Source organism: Orcinus orca, chromosome 2 (genome assembly GCF_937001465.1).
Source record: "Orcinus orca chromosome 2, mOrcOrc1.1, whole genome shotgun sequence".
NCBI classification, from domain to species: domain Eukaryota; kingdom Metazoa; phylum Chordata; class Mammalia; order Artiodactyla; family Delphinidae; genus Orcinus; species Orcinus orca.
The window spans coordinates 144,040,220-144,062,458 of NC_064560.1; the positions used below are offsets into that span (position 1 = coordinate 144,040,220).

The 22,239-nt window shown below is 35.2% G+C and overlaps 1 protein-coding gene across 2 annotated transcripts in view; it reads left to right on the plus strand.

Moving 5' to 3' along the window:
- Positions 1-22,239, plus strand: part of LRFN5 (leucine rich repeat and fibronectin type III domain containing 5) — a 256,240-nt gene that overhangs the window by 109,014 nt on the left and 124,987 nt on the right. For both annotated transcript variants that reach the window (XM_033428422.2, XM_004270004.3), the window contains one exon: positions 10,172-10,346. The gene's annotated coding sequence lies outside the window, so the exon portion shown is untranslated. The remainder of the gene's footprint in view (positions 1-10,171; positions 10,347-22,239) is intronic.

Sequence of the window (22,239 nt, forward strand, 5' to 3'; positions counted from 1 at the left end):
TCTATAAGTTTGTATCCAATATCTGAAGTGCTCACCCACTTTTAAAATTAGCCTCAAACTTACCAGATTTGATACTTTTCAAAGGTAAGCCCCCTCTATGACTACCAGCTGTATTCCAGGCTTTTGTGGAAACACTTCACTTACATGATCTCATTTAATTCTCATGTAAAATAGATGAGATCATTGGTGCTTAGGTAAAATGACTTTTCCCATAATCATAAAGCTTGTAAGTGATAATTTTCAAATGCTGGTTTTTTCGTAGCACAATACTTATACAGGCTTGGCATCCTACAGATCTGTACTAAGTTCCATTTTGCCTCTGCCACCATCCTATTCTAAAAATCTCATGTATGTCATGGACTAAGGAAAACATCTCCTAATTGGTTTATCTTCTTCCACATTAGCCATCATTAGCCAGAATAATTTTTTAAATTGTTATAAGTTATTATAAATTATTATTATAAGTTATGTCAATTTGATCATGTAACACATTCTTAATTTGTTTCCCTCTTAGTCTCAGTTATTTGAGCTAAATTTAGAAGATAAGAAGTTAGCTAGGCAAAGAAGAGGGATAAGGATATTCCATGTTGAAGAAGCATCCTATGCAGAGGCCTCACATATCCAAAAGGCGAGTTGGTTTGAGGATTTGTAAATATAATTAGAGATTTTAAAGTTGTCTTCAAAGGGATATGGTTAATATGCATACAGCTTAGGGCATGAAGAATGGTGGGAGACAGATGCTTATGGGACTGTATGCCATATTAGAATTTTACATGTGACACACAATTTGATTTGCATTTTATAGAGATAATCTTTATGGTGGTGGTGAAATGAAAATATGGAGGATATGTTGTCTTGTGATAAGACAGGAGCATGGATTCCATTTATGAGGCTGTTGTATTAATGCAGGTGAGAGTGAAATATTGAATTACAATAAAGGTAGTGAGGAATGAGTGCCAACAGAACTAGGATATTAAGATTATGAGTCAAGAAAACCTTATTGAAGATTGTAAGTCAAGAGAACCTTATTGATAAGATGAGAAAATTTTCATCCTAATTTTGAGTGTTCACTACCACTAAATTATTACATTAATTAAGAAGTGGCAGGTTGGGAAACCAACATATATTTTAATAAAACAGTCTCAAAAATGGTAACTTCAAGCCAACATCAGTATGAATACATGCACATTTTGAAACTATGTCTCTAACTTTCATTTCCATATTAAAATATATTTTCTGTTCAGCTTATCCAGTTTTGATATGTTGAGATAAATTTAAACATATATTGAGCTTAGCTATAAAATAAATTAGAAAAAGTGTGCATAAGTGATTTACCAATTTGACTCCTATGAATTAAATTTCCAGTTTATTTCTTATTACTCACATCCTTTCTAGGGCTATCAATTCCCTTCTTCTTTTTTTTTTCTTTTGCGGTATGCGGGCCTCTCACTGTTGTGGCCTCTCCCGTTGCGGGGCACAGGCTCTGGACACGCAGGCTCAGCAGCCATGGCTCACGGGCCCAGCCACTCCGCGGCATGTGGGATCTTCCCGGACCGGGGCACGAACCCGTGTCCCCTGCATCGGCAGGCGGACTCTCAACCACTGAGCCACCAGGAAGCCCCTTCCCTTCTTCTTTGACACGACTTGGTTGAAGTTTCTTGTGCCTGTGTAACTTTTTATATAAATCAGAAAAACAGAGTTGAATGGAAAGAGACTCATAAGGAGTCAGAGATTCTCTACTACAGATAGTGGCATGGCCTAGTGCAAATGACTGTTTACATCTGGGCCTAGGAAATGACATCAGATAACAGTGCTACCTGCCTCTTTAAGACTGTTTTGAAGGCCAACCTAAATAATGTGTAGAAAAGCTTTGAAAATAATAAAGTACACAAATAAAATATTAAACTTGGCTTTTATTTTGCTCTGAGCTCAGTTACACCTAGGCAGGACCAGGCTAACGCATGCAGTCACTAAAGAAGAAAATCAAATTGTGCTCTTGCTCAGAGACTTAGAGTTCAGAGTTCATAGAAAATAGTGAATTAATAGTAAAATTCAAATGCACATATTTTTAGAGTTATAAAGGAAGTTACAGTTCCCTTGGTCAAATGTGAAAATCACAGACTAGAACATATTGAAAAAATAATTAAAACTGTACCTCCCCCATACACATCTGTGTTCGAGCAGAAACATATTGCTTCTTGATAGTCCTAAGGAATGAGGTAAAATTTCTCATTTATATTCAGTCTTAAGTATATATCCCCTTATAAATTTAGTGATGATACCTACATGTATTTATCTCATCACTTTGAAAGAGACCTCTCTCCAAGCAGAGCTGCACTCTGAGGGTGCAGGAAAATCAGTTTGCCTTTGAAGAAGGGCCAGCGTAAACCTGGCTGCCTTATTAGAGGCAGTCCTGTAAGGACAGTAATACTTGGAAGTATCCTCATGACCATCCCCTCCAACCTTAAAACCCACACAAGAATGTCATCTTGGGGAATTCCCTGGCTGTCCAGTGGTTATGACTTGGTGCTTTCCCTGCTGGGGCCTGGGGTTTGATCCCTGGTCGGGAACTAAGATCCTGCAATCCTACAAGCCGTGTCGGGGGGCAGGGGGAGGTGTGGAGGGAGAATGTCATCTTTGATATCCATATAGGATGAACTTCTCAGCAAACAATGAACTCACTGCCTCCAGGGCAGCCCATCCTCATGTTAATTGCATGTTCTTAATGTAGCTCTTATCCTTCACTTCAAATCATGTTCTCTGGCATTAACACCCCCTTCTCCCACCCCTTACAAAGGATATTTGAAGATATCTTCCCTCTACCTTACCTCTTTCCCAAGATAAAATTCCAGTTTTATTTTTCAACCATTTTTTATTTGCAGAGGTTTGGATTGGCCGTAGTTTCCTTGGGTATTTGTCTCCAGACTTTTCAGCAGAATTCAGAATGAGTCGCACTGTATTACAGATGTGGTTTGATAAGGACCAAATAATTCACTGCAACTATTAAACTTGTTCTGGATGTTCCTTTTCTATTAATGAATGCTGAGATTGCAGCCCTGAAACTGTTGACCCTTAGGATCATGGAGACAATTAACACCTTTAAGTGCATTTCATATAAACTGTCTTTAAAGATCTATCCCTCACCCTGCACTTTAATAGTTTAGTTCCTGAATCTAAGCATCTTTACCTTTGGCTCTATTATATTTCATTTTGATGGTCTTGGCTCATCCATTAAACCTATGGAGTCATTTTTAAATCCCAGTTTTGGGTCAGTCATGGATTCACAGATTTAATAAGCACCATTTCTTATGTACTTTTGCAAGTCAGTGTCAAAATGCTGAACAAGAAAAGACCAAGGACAGCAGGGTTACTCTCTAATGAAATTATGTATCTGAAAGTGCTTTGCAAACACTATTTTATATTCATCTTTGGTTCTGTGTCCTTCTTTCTGTCTTTTATACATGCTACTTTATAATCTGACCTTATGTGGAATTCCTCCTGTACAGTCTTCATGGTTTCTTTAACTTTCTTTCCAATTACCTCTTTATCATCACATCATTTCTAATTGCATCATTTGGATTTTACTTTTAGGATTTTCTTCGCTTTTTGAGTCATCTTTTCTCTTAGAAACTTTCACAAGAGGTAACTTCTCTGAGTTTTTTAGTATATGATTTTCCTTTATTTGCAGTTGAAAAAGTTTTAATTTGTATTTCTTGAGTATCTGTTTTATGTATCTGAGTGTGCTTGATGCTGCTGGGCATGCAGTTACCCATATGATGTTTCTGGACCTCAAAAAGCTTGTAAGACAATAGGAGAGCTAAGGCACATGATGTACCATTAGGGGTACGTCATAAGTGTGATACCTCTCACTCCATTCTCTTAGTTCTTCCCTGTATTTGTAAATGTGGCTTTAAGTCCTTCCCACCCACCCGCTCAAAGGAAGTACTCCTCATGCTTCTAGATATTTTCTGTACCCATATTGCCTATTAGCATGTTTGCAGTGGTTCCAACTTCCAATCTCCAGGTGGTCCTTGGTTCTTCTGAGATTGCTCCAAAATCTTCTTTTAAGCCACTGTGAATCTAATTTAAAATTGCTCAACAGTTGCCCAGGATTTACAGCCTCCTATTCAACTCATTGACTTTCGTCTAGTATATATGCTATAATGTTCTTATTGTGACCATTATAAAGCATGCTCAATCTGTCTACATACGTTTTTATTTATACAGTGTTCTCATATATACTCATGAGGGTGTGCATATTAGAAATATCTACTTTATCCATATATGCATAAAGTAGATATTTCTAATATACTGTGCATATATACTATGTAGGTATTTCTAATACACTGTATATCTAGTATGCCTGTGTGTGAGTTGAATTTACTTAGACCATAAATTCACTTCTTTGGATTTATAAATTTCAAGTAGATTTATTTTTTAATATAGTTTATTTAGCATTTTGAATAGAGCTTGAGGTAATGAATTAAAAACAAAGAAACAACCACTACCACAACAAAAACACAGAATGATTCCTATCCGTACACGCAGAATTTCCTCCCACTCTTTTAAACCACCTCATATTTCCCAAGCACCAGAAATCCATATTTTCTTTTATTTTTTGGCTAATACAGGTAAGAGCAGCTAGAGAGACTCTGTTCAACCTCAGCCCAGCAAGGCACACAGCAGTTGGATAAATTACCATATACACATTAGTGGTGCAAGACCTAATTCTTGTCCCTTACAGTAATGCCACTGATGTGCTCTGGTACCCAACACAAGCAACAATGCTGTACTTTCATTGACTAACGGATTTAAGGTTTTTTTTCTAGTTTTCCTGGAGACACTGTATTCAAGATGTAGTTTAATAAGGACTGAATAATTTACTGAAATTGTTAAATTGGTGTTCTGGATATTCCTTTTCTATTAATAAATGCTGAGATTGTAGCCTGATACTGTTGCCTCATAAGGGTTATTCCAAGACACATGATGTACCATTATGTAGATTCACATGCAGTTGTGAGAAATAATACAGAGAGATCCCTACATACCCTATACCTAGTTTCTCCCAGTGATACATCTTGCATAACTGTAATATAAAATCTAATAGCTCAACCAATAAATTGACATTGCTCTAATCCACTGACCTTTTTCAGATTTTACCAGGTATACATATACTTGTGTGTGTTTATATTTAGTTTTCTAAATTTTATCACATATGTAGGCATGTATGAATACAGTCAAAACACAAAACGGTTCTATCACCATAATACCTCCTGCTACGCATTTGTACCCACAGCTGCCTCCCTCCCCATCCCTAACTCCTATCGACTATATTTAATTTTAAAAGAAGTGTACTCATGTATTACTTGTATAATCAGTATTAATAAGCATATGGGACATGCACTTTCTCATCTGCGTATTAAAAATAATCTGGTTTCTACAGATTTCTACATAAGTCAGAATTTGAAGAGAGTACATGTATAATATATACATGTTTTGAAATTCTGTTAAAATGTGCTTTAAAAAATTTTATGTTCAGGGGATGTGTACAGTATTATGCTTTCATTATGAACTCATTTCTGATTGCACCTGCAAGAGGTGAGGTTGTAGAGGAAAGAAAAGAATGAAAGGAGAGAAAGGGAAGTGTGTGTGGAGGGGAAGAAGAGGTGAAAGGACGGAGGGAGGAAAAGTAGGGGGAGGATGAGAACCTGCATATATAGAATGTCTAAGTAAACTGGTGCATCACTGAACAAAATGGTCAGAGATCAGATGGAGACAAAGCACCAATGCCAGTATGGACTAATGTTAAAAACTTGATATCTCAACCTGATATGAAACTCTGTTGGTACTCTGAAGAAAGAAGTGGAAAGAGGGCAGAATCAGGTAGAAATAGGTTGAAATGTAGAGGGTTTTGTTTTATATAAAATATAAAGCCTCTTTTTTTTTTTGGCAAGTTATAGTATTTGGGCACTTGCACTCCTCACATCCACAAGTATGTGCATATGTGTAATACACAAATAACATTCAAAATGATGCTATGATGTAGGGATTATTATAACCACTTTAAAACTAAGAGACAAAAGTTTTAAGTAAATCAAGAGTCACAGAAGACAGGCAGGCAGGGAAGTAATAGAAGGAGGGAGGGAAGGAGAAAGGGAGGGAAGGAATGGGGGGACAGGAAAGAAGAAAGGAGTGAAGGAGGAAAGAATGAAACACTGTATGTAGATACATATAGTTCAACATTGTATTAATAAGAACTTACCGATATTCTCTTACTTGAAAAAGATCATTACCAAGATGACACACTGACATGAAGATTATGTGACCATAGTATCTGTCTGCTGACTTTTCCCTAATCACTATGAGCAACAAGAATGTTGCATTTTATTTTTCCCTGTGTCCAAGGGAACAGAGCAGGACTGACATTTATATTGTCAGAACAGACCGTGATCTAGGACAGGAAGAAGTAAAAGGACAATTCTCTCACTTCACCAAGGGATAAGATGTGCCACTCAAAGTTGTCTTTAGGAAAAAAAAAAAATGTTTCCTGAACTTTGAAATTCAAAGAAATTTCAAGGAAACTCTTAGCAGAGAAAGTTTATCTTGTGAAGGATTTATACATTGAAGTATTTTTTGTTACTATTTTGGATTATTTTGGTTCTGTCATGTAAGAAAATATTAGTTATGCAAGGAAAAATACTTCATTAGCTCTATAATCTTCATTGGGCCTTATTTTACATTTATTTTATTTATTTTTGTATAAGACTCTTGCAAACAAAATCTAGTAAATAAACTTTAAGATTAAAGTCAAATTGGGATAATGCATTTGGTTTCTTCACTAAATCAGTTATTAGTTTAGTATCTGCTGTTTATCATGAAAGATCCATTATATTAAATTATCATTATTAAATTTAGGGAAGGACTCAGTTCCTTAAAAAAAAAAGCAAAGCCAACAACCACCTCTACCCACCCTCTGCCCCTTCCAAAAATGCCCTTCACCTTGGGTTGTATCTTATTGAAATACAGCATCACTTGAAGTTATTTTCTTGAGTTGTTAACAGGAAATTGCAAATGCAGTAATAAAATTTTTAGGTCACCAGGATTTATGTTTTATTTAACTGCTGAACTCTTGCAATTAGAGGAAAGGAATGATTAGTTGTTCTCATTTACCATGTGACATTTACATTAAGGAATAAATGCTCTAGTGGTGCATTAATTTATTTATCATATGATCCTGGATGTGTATAATAATTTGTAAACATTTTCCTATAGCTAAGTACATGATATGACACTTTTATCCAATAACACAAATGCATTTCCATATTCAATCAGGGTCTCTAATTTAATTTTTAAATTGGGTTTAGCAGTGCTGGTGATGAGGCAAGCTTGCTTTAGTGATAGTATTTATCTGAATCCTTCTGAATATTTATGCATTTAAAAAACTCATTTATGTGAAGTGATTTCCAGGTTTTTTTGTTTTTTTTGCGGTACGCGGGCCTCTCACTGTTGTGGCCTCTCCCGTTGCGGAGCACAGGCTCCGGACGCGCAGGCTCAGCGGCCATGGCTCACGGGCCCAGCCGCTCCGCGGCATGTAGGATCTTCCCGGACCGGGACACGAACCCGGGGACTCTCAACCACTGTGCCACCAGGGAATCCCTAGAATTGCTTCTAAGATGTTTTATTTCAACATACTGTCATGAAGAAAAGGAAATCTTTATGAGATTACACGGGAAAATTGCTTTATTAGAATCCCAATCTAAAATCTCTTGTTTTCGGCATTGTTCTTGCCAAACAAAATACATGGACCAAAAGAAAAAAAAAGAAATAGCACCTTTTTTGGGGTTTGTTTACTATAGAATCTGTAATGGTTTTCTGAAATCCTCACTTACATTATGAGATATAAGAGCATTGATTTGGAGTGAGATGGCCCTGGTGAAACCTCCAGCTTTGCCAGGTACTAGCTCTATCCCTGCTTTATTTTGTATAGCATTGTATATGAATATATATTTATCTCATTTGATTCCTGAGAGAATTGATTTGGATAACACATTTATTTTAGTAGCTAACACATCGTAATTTCTTAATAAAAGATAGTATAACCAAAGAAAAATGTTACCATTAATAAATTATGTAACCATACATATAAAGAACTTTCTCTGGGGAATTTCAATTAGATGGGATTGTATTAGTTTCTATGCTTTTCATGTTAAAATGAAGACAGAAATACCCTTGATCATCGATCCTATTTTTCCCTTTTGGTTAGCATAATAATTGGAAGTACTTATAATTTGCTATCCTAATGCACTAATATAAAGTAATTATAAATTCACATTTATTCTTGCTGTAGTAGTAAATACTACCTCGTTACTACAGAGAAGGGAAAATAATCAGAGTTTCAAAAACAATGAGGTTTCTTTGGCTTAAACATTTTAGTTCTAAGAACTTATTATACTTATACCAGGAACTTAATATATTATTCAATCACACATGTGCATGGATACATGGATGTTGGTTATACCATTTTTATAATAACAAAATCCTGGAAATGATAATTTTCAATTGGGACATATTATGAGCAGATTATGTTGTATTCATATGATAGATATTGACTGATGGAATGGATGGTGGTGATGATAGAAGGTAGAAATTGAATAATCGCCATGATATATTAAATGAAAGGAATAGGACAAAACAGCATAGAAAATTCTTATGTATGTATAAAAATCTACACATGCACACACACTTATATATGCATGAGATATTTCTGAGAGGATGTTCTGAAATGTGAAATTGGTTCTTTCTGAGGGGGATATATCTTGCTTTAAAGGGTGATTTACTTTTACTTTTGGATTTCTTATATTATTACCATGTATATATAAATGTAAAATTTAGTTTAAAATATTCATGGAAGGAAATAAATGAAAAGGCAGACAATAGGTATCTCAGATGTTTGGCATATGATTGATTTATATCTGTGGGGGGGTTGTGTCTGATTTATTCTATAATTTTATAATAACATCTTTCATGATAAATATAAATTTTAAAGATAGATAGGATTGGTTCACAGATTCATAAAAATAACTTGAAATAAATAAAGTTTAATGTACTTTTATTCAAATTTACCATTTATCTGTATATTGATTTTTAGCATTTCGGAATAAATTCCGTATTAATTTAGCAATAGTTTAACTTTCTTTTTGAATAAAGTCCTAATTATTGGGTATGTCAGGACAATGTAATCACCCTCTTAAATTCTGGCTTTATAAGACCATTCATACATCTTCACAAATGGAGATAGCAGTAACAATAAACGAAACCCGAGTCATCCTTGTGTCATCTTCTGTCTGTTTTTTATTCTTACCCTTTGGAATTGTATCACTCCTCATGTTTGCCTCTGCAGATAAAATAAGCCATAGCCAAAATAAAATCAAAATGCTTTTATTCATTTCAAGAACATTTTTTAAAACAGCCTGTTTCTACATTAAAAATGACAGTGATTGAATATCAGTTGGTACTATTATATACATCTTAGGGGAAAGAAAGTTAAATATTGTGTCTGATAGAGCTAGGTAGATTATTATTTAAATTGACATAGAACCCTCAGAAAGGTAGAAATCAGCAATCTGCTGACTTGAAGTTAAAATATAAATGGCACGTCTGTATTTTTTCCCTCGACATATGGGTTGACATAAATGGATTTTCCCTATTTAAGAAAAAACAGGGAACATGACAAAACCATTAGCTCCATGAGGGCAAAACTAATGCAATTCATTCACTGCTGTATCCCCAGCGTCAGGTATCTGGTACTTTGTAGGTGATGATTAGTATTTGTTGACTTACGCAATTTGTTTAACATTAGCCTACAAGTTTAATTAATTGATATACAAAGAAAATTGAACTGTGATGTATCTTTTGATTGTTTAAACTGTTTTCAATTATGAGATAAGAAAATTTCCAAAAATGAAAAGCAGACTGCTGTCATATCTATTGGAATCAGAGCATATTGCACATTCCACTGGAAAGCCTTATTATGCAAATCTATTTAAATTCTGTTTAGTGATATTCCTGATAGAGTTTGAAATCGATCACACAGTTAACAGCAACTATATTTTTCAAAGATACTTCATAAGCATATTTTGATATACTTTTTTTGTGCTTGTCTCCTTTGAAGAGTCCCCGTAACCATTCTGCCAGGTGTTGGGAAGATATGTAGTAGCTGAGCACCTTACTTCTGTCACCATCCTCAGAATCAACTTTGGAGATGCTTTCACCCTGTCCGTCTTCTGCAGCAGCCAGGCCGAGTGCTGACTCCTTCTCAACAGTGAGGAACTCTTCAGACTCCAGAAGTAAGTTGCTTGCATTCAGTTTGATCATTGGCCAGTGGGTTCGAAAACGCTTAGGGGAGGCTAAATAGAAATCTTGCAAATTAATATACAAATTAAAAACCAGCATTATTCATCACTGATTATTTCGTTTATTTTTTGAGTCCTGTCTTTCTGGAAATACAAAGTCTACCACATTGTATGTTGCTAACCTATATATTTATGGAATCTGCAGATTTTTTTTGAGATTATTTCACCTGTGTTATCATGAGTCATATTTGCAGCCTTGAGGCATACACAAGGGAGAGATTAAAATAATAATGTTTGCACATGAATAAACAGATTCAGAATGACCAAGTATTTTCTCAAAGTTGCTTGGCTAATGAGTTATGAAGATGGAATAAAATCCCTGGTTTTTTGATTCTTAAAAATCGAGTACTCTTTCCAGGCCTGTGATTTCTAGTGCTACATGGAGGGTAAGCGACTGGTGCTAGAAATAGCACTTTTCCTGATTGGTTGATTTACTGAATGATATGTTCTCTGTGTCACTGAAGGAGAGTTATGGCAGCCTATAAATATGCATATGGAAAAACTAAGGAAAAGGGAAATCACATGTATGATAATAAAATGAAAAAGAGGGACAGATTACAAATTATAGAACATAATGTATTGTGTACTACCCAAAACCAAATTCCCAGCTACATGTTTATCTTTTGGCTTTCTAATTACTGGATAAATCAGGTAAACACATCAATTACATGACTATATTCTCAGGATTTAAAAAATAAAGACAATTTATTTGGAAAAGTTTAGACTTTCCTGGTCCATGTATAAGATTCTATCATTTTGCCATTTTTCTAGTTTATTTGGTTCAAATTTGACATGTTTATTTTTTTCCTTCTTCTCCCAAACACTTGATATAAGCATCCCTTGCTGCTGTTAAGGGTATATTTGTATCACAAAGTGACCACACAGAAAATGATTTTGCGTGCATTTGTATAGGGAGCAGAAGTTTGATATAGCCTAGATTGTCTCTCAGTAATTAGGTGCTTGGCAATTGAAATTTCCTTGAAGGGAATGGGTAGGAGATACTTAATAAGCTTAGTTTTATTTTGCAATATATTACAGCTTAAAATGCCAGCAACAAACAGGTCTGTGTCCTTAAGGGAATATAGAGACTGTTGTTAAGAATTTATGAATCAGGGTGCTACGTAGTATAAGATTTAAAACAGGCAGCCAGTATATCGTTGCTAGTGTACTCAAAGTAATATAGAAGGACTACTTTTAAGACATAAACAAAAGGATATATTAGGTTATATTGAGGTTAATTCATTATAACTATAACTGTAGCATAAAATGATGAGTCTGAGTATACAGAAGATAGATTACAAATAATTATTTTAGTGTAGGTTTTTTCTATGTATATTTTATTACTTTGTGGTCCTTTTGTACATGATTTATTCATTTCTCTTAAGAATTGCTTTCATGGCTTTTGTCCTTGAGCTTTTTATTAAATAAAACAACTTGAGGAAGACATTCTAAATTTTTCACCTTTTACTTTTCTTAAGGAAATTGAGGATCATCTCTGAGCCTGAGGTGATTTCACACATTATGAAGATGTGGAATGTATTGGGTTTATTTCTTAAAGGCAACGTCACAAGAAATCCCAGAGAATTTATCTGCCCAAACAATTAATTAGATAATTAACGATTTTTTGTTTTCCACAGATAAGGGAAACATTATTTATTTTTCTTTATCTAAATAAGCATCTGACTTTATGAAAGCTGTTAGCCAAGGGGATATATTTACTGACATAGATTCCCTAGTGTAAATCACAAGACTTTGTGAATTCAACTACATTTTCATTTGCTAATAGCTATAATCAAGGCCAGAGGATTTACTTAATTAACCTGGCAATAGAAGGCTAAACAGAAATAATTTATATATTGAAAAGGACACTTCTGAGTTAATGCTTAATTCAGTTTTTTTAATTACCAGGCCATTAGTCTGTAAAAGTAGAGTCTCCTTTTCCCTATTAATTTCTTTCTTTGGAGTAACATTAGGCTGAAAGTCTTGCATGGAATTAATCACATTTAAAAAAGAGAAAGTAAATACATTCCTAATTAGGTTCCTCAAATTTCAAATAGCTCATTGAAAATTCATAGCACATCCATTAAAATCCCTTTAAAAAACTAAATGGGATACTGGGAACTTTCTTAGTGGAAGCAAAAAATATGAATGGAGAAGTAGTAAAATATGGAGAAGTAGTAAAATAATGTGGGAATGGAATGCCTGTTTGTTATTAGTACAGGACAGTTGAGATGGTGGTGGTTGCTATGATGGTTATTTTTCTCATTGTGGCATCTTCAATTAGTCTTGGCCAGTAAGTAGTACTTCTGTCTGTTTCTGCTGTTCTTGTTTAGCTAAAGCACAGATAAATTTAAAGGAAAAACAGTAATATCTGAATAGGAAATGTGCATGCCTGTGTAAATATATAGGTATGTATATATTTATCTAAAGATTGTTTACTATACACATAACAGCAATGATAATAACTCTACAAGGCTAGTATGCCTGCTAAATATTAAGGTATCCTTAATGACTTTAAATATATAATATTTAAAACACTTATTTTTCTGAAAAAAGTTCCCCTACACTTAAGACTTGTAAATTATCAACTCTGATAACATTTATTGACAGTGGCTTAGCCCCTCATCATAATAATGACCAACTTATAATCATTTGACACTTTCTAGTACTTTTTAATAAACATTAATTTATTTGATTATTATATTATTTCTATGAGGTAGCTTTAAAAATTTGAATATGCTCTCAACCAGTTTTCTTTTATGCTTAATATCTTTAGGTATGTATGTATATACTTGAAATCATTCCAGATTCTTGAGCCACAAAAACATAGATAGAGAATTAGTGTTATTGATAGGACAAAGTAATATGCTAAAGTGGTTACATGAATTAGGTTCAATAATTCTGACAGGTAGAGCAGAGAGTAAACATGTTATATCATGCAGTGCTTATTTTAAAAGAAGGGAGAATAAAAAATTTCTCAAAGAAAGCAAACTTGCTAATGACTCTCACTTACGTACTTAGTGCCAGTTAATTCCAAATTGATATACCTAATCACCTCAGTGCCTTAATCTAACATGTTGCAAGCTAAGCTCTTGGCCATCTCTACAAATACACTCTTTTGATGGATTTGAGCTCAGTAAATGACATCATCATGTACCAGAAAAAATAAGAAACCTCTTTTCACCCCTCTCCTTTATTCCACAATTTGGTCACCTAATCTGGTCATATTTCCCTACCAAAATTTATTCTTGAATTCATCCACTTGTCTTCATTTGGGACCATCAGTACCCTGGTCCCAACTACCATAATTTCTCCCCTGGACTACTCCAGAGGCCTCCTGAATTACCTGCTCACGCCCACTGATGCATCTATTCTGTCTGCTCTCCATAGAGAGCTTTAAAAAATACAAAATTGAGGTGACACACCTCTCTGAAGACCATTCCCCTTAGAACATTCACCAAGTTTCCTTTCCTGGCTTACCACACTCCCATGGGTTAGCACTTTTTTAAATGCCTCCAACTCATCTTTCCCTGCATTGTAGATGCAGAGGCCTTTCAGTTCCTCTTTCCTGTCATGTGACCTCCAATGAGGTCTTTGTACATGGTTGCTTCTCCCTAAGCAGATCACCACTCCCATCTCCTTTTTGCCTAGTATATCAACACAGTAGTTGCTTCTTGAAGGAAGCTTTTCTTGCTCCGCCTGATGAGATCATCCTTTTATTATTGGGTTGGCCAAAAAGTTCGTTTAGGTTTTTCTGTAACACCTTATGGAAAAACCCAAATGAACTTTTTGGCCAACCCAACTATATGGTCTCATAGCACCATATAAGTGTAATTCATTAACATGTTATATCTCTTTGTACAGTTGTCTGACTAATACTGATATCCCTTCCAGATGGAAAGCACTATAAGGTCACAATCCATGTCCATTTTGCTCAACATTGTGACCCCTTTTTTTCCTTTAGGCACTGTGAACACAGGCATAGAGTTCCCCCCCAATCCCCCGCCGCCCCGTGTGTGTGTGTGTGTGTGTGTGTGTGTGTGTGTGTGTCTGTGTTTTAAGAGAGAAAAATCCCTGAGATCCGAAAAAAAAAAAAATCACTGGAGTATCAGGGAGAGAAAATTATAACAGACAGGAAATGTTACTGGAAAATTAGTACTTAAATTTTGCCTTTCTGCCAACTTGGGGTTTTTGTTATTGTTATTTTGTTGTTTGCCTTTCTTTAGTGACTTATTGAGACAGTTTTCCTTACAACTGTCATGACATTTATTATAAAGTTCCTTAAACTCTGATTTACCTGACAAGAGCCAGACTTCTTTATTTCTAGAACTAATAGCATTGCAAGTAGTGGCATAAACTTATTTTACTTCTATACTAATAATGGTAAGTGTTAAATATGAATGTTCAAATGTTTAAATATGAGTGTTAAATCCAAGGCATTGGTTGGTAAGATACAGGAAGCTTCTCTCTATCATGTAAAACATGAGCATTCTTTTACTTTTATTTTAGAAAAGAAAGATTCCAAGGACATCAACTGGAACAAAATTTTTAAGTATCAACTATTAGATCTCTTCATTTGTTTTTGCGGTTTTTTTTTGTCAGAGATTGACCCCAACTTACTGCATGCTCACCATTCACAGCAGGTGTCTGAATTTTCAGTGCCCTTATCCTGTCACCCTCTCCCCGTTTTAGCCTCAGCATCATTCTTCAGTGTCTTGTTTTTTAATAAGTGATGGATCAAGACCCTGTCCTTGCTGTTATGAAGCAGGTACAAATGAATCCGACTGAAATTTTTGTCTAAAAATAATTATAAATCAGTAGGAGAGGTAAGAGTATTACAATGCAGAAAGAACTAGCAAAAGATAAACAGTGATGAAAAGCTACACATAGTCATGTTCAGTGTAAAAAGAGCTTACTTACATCTGAGATTATGCCAATGTAATTCTTACCAGAAGTAGATTTTGTCTGGGCTTCAGAGATAGGTTTCAACCTTGGACTATTGTTAATGTGCTGATGTGTTGTCTCATTTAGGTAAAAATTCCAGAAGCTAGAGAGATAATGCAAGTTCTCCCCAAAGCCCTTAAGTACTGACACCAAAATTTAAAATGTCTTAGCTGGCAATATTTGATTTAGAAAAGCCTCTGCACTCTCTGCCTACTGTTAGTGTTGGCCCTGTGAGTTGCTAACACTACAGCTCTTACTGTGAGGAGTCCTGGGAAGTGGTCTGAATAAATGCTTTGCTTTAGGAGATAATGATTACTTTACGTTTAGGACCAGAAGAAACTGATGTCATGTGGAGAGTACTCCTGGCAACTGACATTAGATGCACGGCAACAGTCTTAATTGCAGAGCATTGGCTATGAAACCCATTGGAAAAAATCCAATTTGTATGGACCCAACCTTACCCAGTTTATTGTGATGAGCACCCTGTTCCACTGACTATGCAGTTCACCTCCCTTATATCACTGTGCTCTGCACTAGGGTGTTTTAACATATGTCAGATTTGGAATTCTCTGGGTAAACCGAGGCATCTCTCCATCAATATTCAACAGTGTGTGGGAGACTTTACAGAAAAGGAAAAAATTGGCAGTACAAAGACTTCTTTTAGCAAAAAATTCATGATTTACCATGGGAAGAAACTCACAGACTGTGAGAATATGTGTATGCTATATTGGTCATAAACACTAACTTAATATTGCTAATGACATAATATGAAGGGAGGAAATAGTGAAATGTATGCTTAGAACTACATGGAAAGATGTGTAAAACTCAGGGACTTCAGAGACATATCATTACCAGCTGAAAACATTAATAATATAAGAAAACCTAGAGACTTGATTTTGAAAACTGCTAACTTAGATAATACACTTAACTTAGATAATATGGTTTTGACACAAAAGTATTTGGTACCTAGAATGTTTAAGAGCATCAGTGGTGCTAAAGATATTTTATCACCTAGAGGGGATAAATAAAGCACACCATTGGGGATGCAGACAAGCAGGAGGTGATGTTTATGATAACCTCTTCCATCACCCCTGGTTACATATATAAAGCTGGATGGATGATGACTGTGACCTTGCAGGATGGTAGCTTGATCTCATTTGTTTAATTAATTAATGGACTATTAGGAATGTTAAAGGTATAACTTACTTGACATAAAACACATTTTCTGTGTATTTATATGGTAAAAGATCAGGAGCATAAGATTTGACAGCTGAGGCGAAAGCTCTGTTGCTGAGGTAAAAGCAACTTTTGTTTTAAGCTGTCTATTCTTCTCAATGTCGGGCAATTCTAAATCCATAATAAGAATCTGGCTTTCTTTTTGATCACTTGCATGCCAATATGGATTACTATGCTAAATCCTGAAGCCTTAACATACTGTTTAATATCTGGAAAACAAATTGCCTTTTAATACCTGCTTACTTTTTTATGTCTTGAAGATAGAGTTCTGTCACAGGCAAATGAGTGCCTTTTAGATTATTTCAATACCTACCACAATAATGATTCTAACACAGAAATAGTCCACAATTGAAAACATGCATTCATTATTTTTAAAGAGACAGAAAGATACACTTTTCTATAATAAGAATTCTCTACTCAAAGGAGAGGACTGAAAAGGAAATTCTGACAAAACATTTTATATGTAATTTAATAAAATGTTTTCATTTTATCAGGGTTATATTTTGAAGCACTTTTCAATACTTCTTATATGTGTCTTGAAATGAAATGGTAGAATCTCAAAATTTTAGATCAGGTTTAATTAAAGGATGACTCTATATATAACAATTACAGTGATAATGAGTGGACCTATGTCATTCATGGATTTAATTGATGCAGTTATATGTAAATATCCTCAGTCTGGAAACTGGTATCCAGGAAATGAGTGACATAATAGTGAGCCTGCAGACATCCAACATCTGAATCACTTCTTGGATTTGTCCTCTATTCATCCTAACATACAAGGAACTTTTATTAAAGGTATAGAGAGATTCTTTAAACCTCTTCAGCAATGCTCTGCTACATTTTATTGGTAGTTTCACGGTGGTATTCCTGATTTCTAGTACTTGGGGAGAAAATCCATATATATGACTCCTCATGCAGTTGTGCAAGGATATTTATGAAAAGAGATCTATACTGTTCCATTATGAAAAGTAATGATAAATAAGGAAGATATTTAAGAAAATGTCAAGTAAGAATCTAGCAGTCATTAAGTCTAACTTATCCTTACCCAGTCTTGTTAGTATCCTTATCATTATTTTTGCCACATGATACCCATGTGACAGGTAATATTTTGTTCTCATATATTTCAAACCTCAGAAATTATCAAGTCTGTGCTCTAGACTCAGGCAGGTATTTTTCCCAAATAGTTATTTTTTATGCTTTTGTTTCACAGGCTATTTCTTGAGTCACCTTCAGAAATGTCTAGATATTAAGAAAACAGTAACTGTAGTCTACCTACTCCAAATAAACCAAAAGACCACTTATTTATACATTTTGCAATGCACTTTTATGCAAGATACTCGTATGAGAAGTAGCAAATATAAGGGATTTACTTTAAAATTACACAGATCAAATATATTAAAAATAATAAGAATGGCAATTCCAAGGCACCAGAAATCTTTATGAAGAATGGTTAGTTATAGAGATTTATATCTTATTTCTCTTTTTTGTATTTGATGTGTTTTGATACGCTACAATTCCTTGCAAATTAATAATCTTTGCTTAGGACGTATAGGAATTTTCACTCCACTAGAATGTAAATTAACCAGCATTTCATAATCATTCTGAATAAATAGAAGTTTACTAAAAAATTGAAAACAAGAATAAACCTCATAATGTTTGATTAAATTTATACAAGTTATCTTGTATCACAAAAACAATGATGTAATTTAATAATTTAAGTGATTAAGTAAATTCCAGAGCATATAAAAGGATCTCATGCAAGTAAAACATAAAAACAGTATAAACATACAACTAAAAAAGTAGATATTCCATGTTCATGGAGGGGAGGACTCAATATTGTCAGGAAGCCATTACTTGCCAACTTGACCTATAGATTCAATGCAATCCCAGTCAAAATCCCAACAAGTTATTTTGTGGATATTCATAAACTGATTCTAACATTTATGTGGAGAGGCAAAAGACCTAGAATAACCAACATAATATTGAAGAAGAGCAAAGTTGGAGGACTGACGATACCCAGTTTCAAGTTTTACTGTAACGCTTCAGTGATCAAGAAAGTGTAGTATTAGTGAAAGAATAGGCAAATAGGTCAGTGGACAGGCAAACAGAATAGAGAGCCCAGAAATAGACCTCCATAAGTATAGTCAACTGATCTTTGACAAAGGAGCAAAGGCAATACAATGGAGCAGACAGCCTCTTCAACAAATGGTGATGGAACAACTGGACATACACAAACAAAAAAAAGAATCTAGACACAGACCTTACAGCCTTCACAAAAGTTAACTCAAAATGGATCAGAGACCTAAATGTAATATACAACACTATAAATCCTAGAAGATAATATAGGAGAAAACCTAGATAACACTAGGTATGGCGATGCCTTTTTATATACAACACCTAAGAAACAATCCATAAATGAAATAATTGATAAGCTGGGCTTCTTTAAAAATAAAAAAAAAAAACTTCTCTTTGAAAGACAAAGTCAAGAGAATGAGAGCACCAGCTACAGACTGGGAGAAAATATTTTCAAAAGATACATCTGATAAAGGACTGTTGTCCAAAATACACAATGAACTCTTAAAACTCAACAATGAAAACACAACATGTTTAGGAAATGAGCCAAAGACCTTAACAGGTACCTCACCAAAGGAGATATACAGATGGTGAAAAAATGTTCTACATCATGTGTCATAAGGAAAATGCAACTTAAAACAACAGTGAGTTGCTACTTCACACCTATTAGAAAGCCCAAAATCTGGAACACTGACAACACCAAAGCTGGCCAGGATGTGGAGCAACAGGAATCTCATTCACTGCTAGTGGGAATGCAAGATGGTACAGCCACTTTGGAAGACAGTTCGCTTGTTCCTTACAAAACTAAACATACTCTTACCATATGATCCAGCAGTCATGCTCCTTTTCTATTTACCCAAAAGAGTTAAAAACTTATGTCCACACAAATAAACTACACATGGATTTGTATAGTAGTTTTATTCCTAATTGACGGATGCCTATTACTAAAGAAAGAAGCCAATCTGAAAAGGCTACCTACTGCATGATTCCAACTATATGATATTCTGGAAACAAAACTATGAAAACAGTAAAAAGATCAGTGGTTGCTATGTGTTTGGGGGTAGGAGGTACATAGACAGAGCACAGAGGATTTTTAGGGCGGTGAAAATACTCTGTCTGACGCCATAATGATGGGTACATGTCATTATACATTTGTCCAAACCCAGAGAATGTAAAACACCAAGAGTGAATGGTAATGTAGATTATGGATTTGGAGTGATTATGATGTGTCAATTTTATGTTAATCAATTGTAGCAAATGTCCCACTCTAGTTGAGGATATTAGTAATAGGAGAGTCTATACATGTGTGGAGGCAGGGAATAGTAAGTATATGAAAAATCTCTATCTTTTCCTCAGTTTTGCTGTGAACCTTAAACTGCTCTTAAAAAGTAATGTCTTAATAAAAAAAAACCCAGTATAAACATTTCAATAGTTTCATTGTGGAACTTTCTTCCATGTTTCAGGTTTTAAATAAATTCCTTAGATATTATGAAATATTACTGTGTCTATTACTTTGGAATTGCCATATTTGATACGGGTTGCTTTCTCATTCTTATATTAACTTGAAATTATTTGATATATTAGTAACATTGAAAATCTGTGCAAGAGTTTATTGGCCTTTCAGAGTTTCTTTTTGGTGAAACCCTTTGCTAATCTTTATATTAGGGTTTGTTTTCTTACCAGATTGTAGTAGTTTTTTTTTTTTTTTTTGCGGTACGCGGGCCTCTCACTGTTGTGGCCTCTCCCGTTGCGGAGCACAGGCTCCGGACGCTCAGGCCCAGCGGCCACGGCTCACGGGCCCAGCCACTCCGCGGCATGTGGGATCTTCCCGGACCGGGGCACGAACCCGCGTCCCCTGCATCGGCAGGCGGACTCTCAACCACTGCGCCACCAGGGAAGCCCCTGTAGTAGTTTTTAAAAATATATTTTGCATTATAGTCGTTCATGGATTTTTTGGGTCACACACATATTGCCCATAATCTATGGCTAGTGTTTTCACTTTCATAATGTTACACTGTATTCATTAAGGACTAATATTCTAGGTTCAGGGGTTGAGGGGGGAATAAGATTTTTCCTTCCTAAATCAGACACAACCTCACAAGGTATGAGTCATAAACAGGCATGCTTCAATGTCTGCGTCTGAACCTTGACACTCAGCAGGGCTTAAGAGGGAGGTGTATAGCTAATATTTATTAACATTCAGGAGTGGTTTGCATACACTAAAGTCAAAGGAGAGTGAGAGTTGTGAAATTGTTCCTGCAGCTTTCAGATGCCCAAGGAAGCTTGACCCTTTCCCATCCTCAAGGGAAATAGCACTTCCATCAGAGGATCCACCAGTAGAATAGTGGTGAACTGGATGAGATTATGTTGCCTCAGACTGTACTGTAGAGATGGCCATTAAGCACCCTCTTTTATGGTATCAGCTGAGAATATTCCTGGATCTTATTTAGTGTAGGTCTATGAGAATTCTGGGGCTTACCTACACTAGTAACCCAGAGGTAGTTTTTAAATATAAGTGCTACTGACACATTTAACATTTTTTTTTTAATTAATTAATTTATTTATTTTTGGCTGTGTTGGGTCTTCGTTTCTGTGCGAGGGCTTTCTCTAGTTGCGGCGAGCGGGGGCCACTCTTCATCACGGTGCACGGGCCTCTCACTGTCGCGGCCTTCTCTTGTTGCAGAGCACAGGCTCCAGTCGCGCAGGCTCAGTAGCTGTGGCGCACGGGCTTAGTTGCTCCGTGGCATGTGGGATCTTCCCAGACCAGGGCTCGAACCCGTGTCCCCTGCATTGGCAGGCAGATTCTCAACCACTGCGCCACCAAGGAAGCCCCACATTTAACATTTCACACACAGTATGCATGCCTTAATTCAACATACTTTAATGTCATCAAGTTTCATCAGCTTTTTAAAATATTTAATAGTTTCAGTCTTTAATTTTAAGGGACGGTGCAGTGACCAAAGGAAGTAAATCATTTTTACGAAGAGAGATATGCACAAAGGACCCCAAGCTCTAGAAAAGGGATTATCTCAGGAACTCCTTACCCAGATAAAATGTTTTCATTTTAATGTGGTAAAATTATCAATTGTTTCTTTTGGTTTGATATATGTGTGTGTGCTTTGTGGGGTTTGTTTTGCATTGTTTAAGCTGTTGTTCTCTGCTATTGAAGAAATAAAGATATTTTTCTATGTATTCTTTTAATATTTTAAAAGTATCTTTACATTTTTTTAGATAGTGTGGAAATTATATTATATTTGGAGTTCTATTTTATTTTTTCCATGCTGGTAACCAACTGTCCTGATATTGTTTTTTATTGAATAATTTATCCTTTCCCTATTGAATAGAAACTCTAACTCTGCCATTCACAGAGCTTTCATATATGCATAGATATATTTCTTGATTTTCTATTTTATTTTATTGTTCTATTCATCATCCTTGCACAAATACCATGCTGTAATCTAATTATTCTACTTACGTCTTGATGGATTGTAGGATGAATGAATCCACTCCTTCCATTCCTCCTTCACACTTGCCTTGGCCAATGTTGGCTCTTTATTCTTCATTCTTCTGT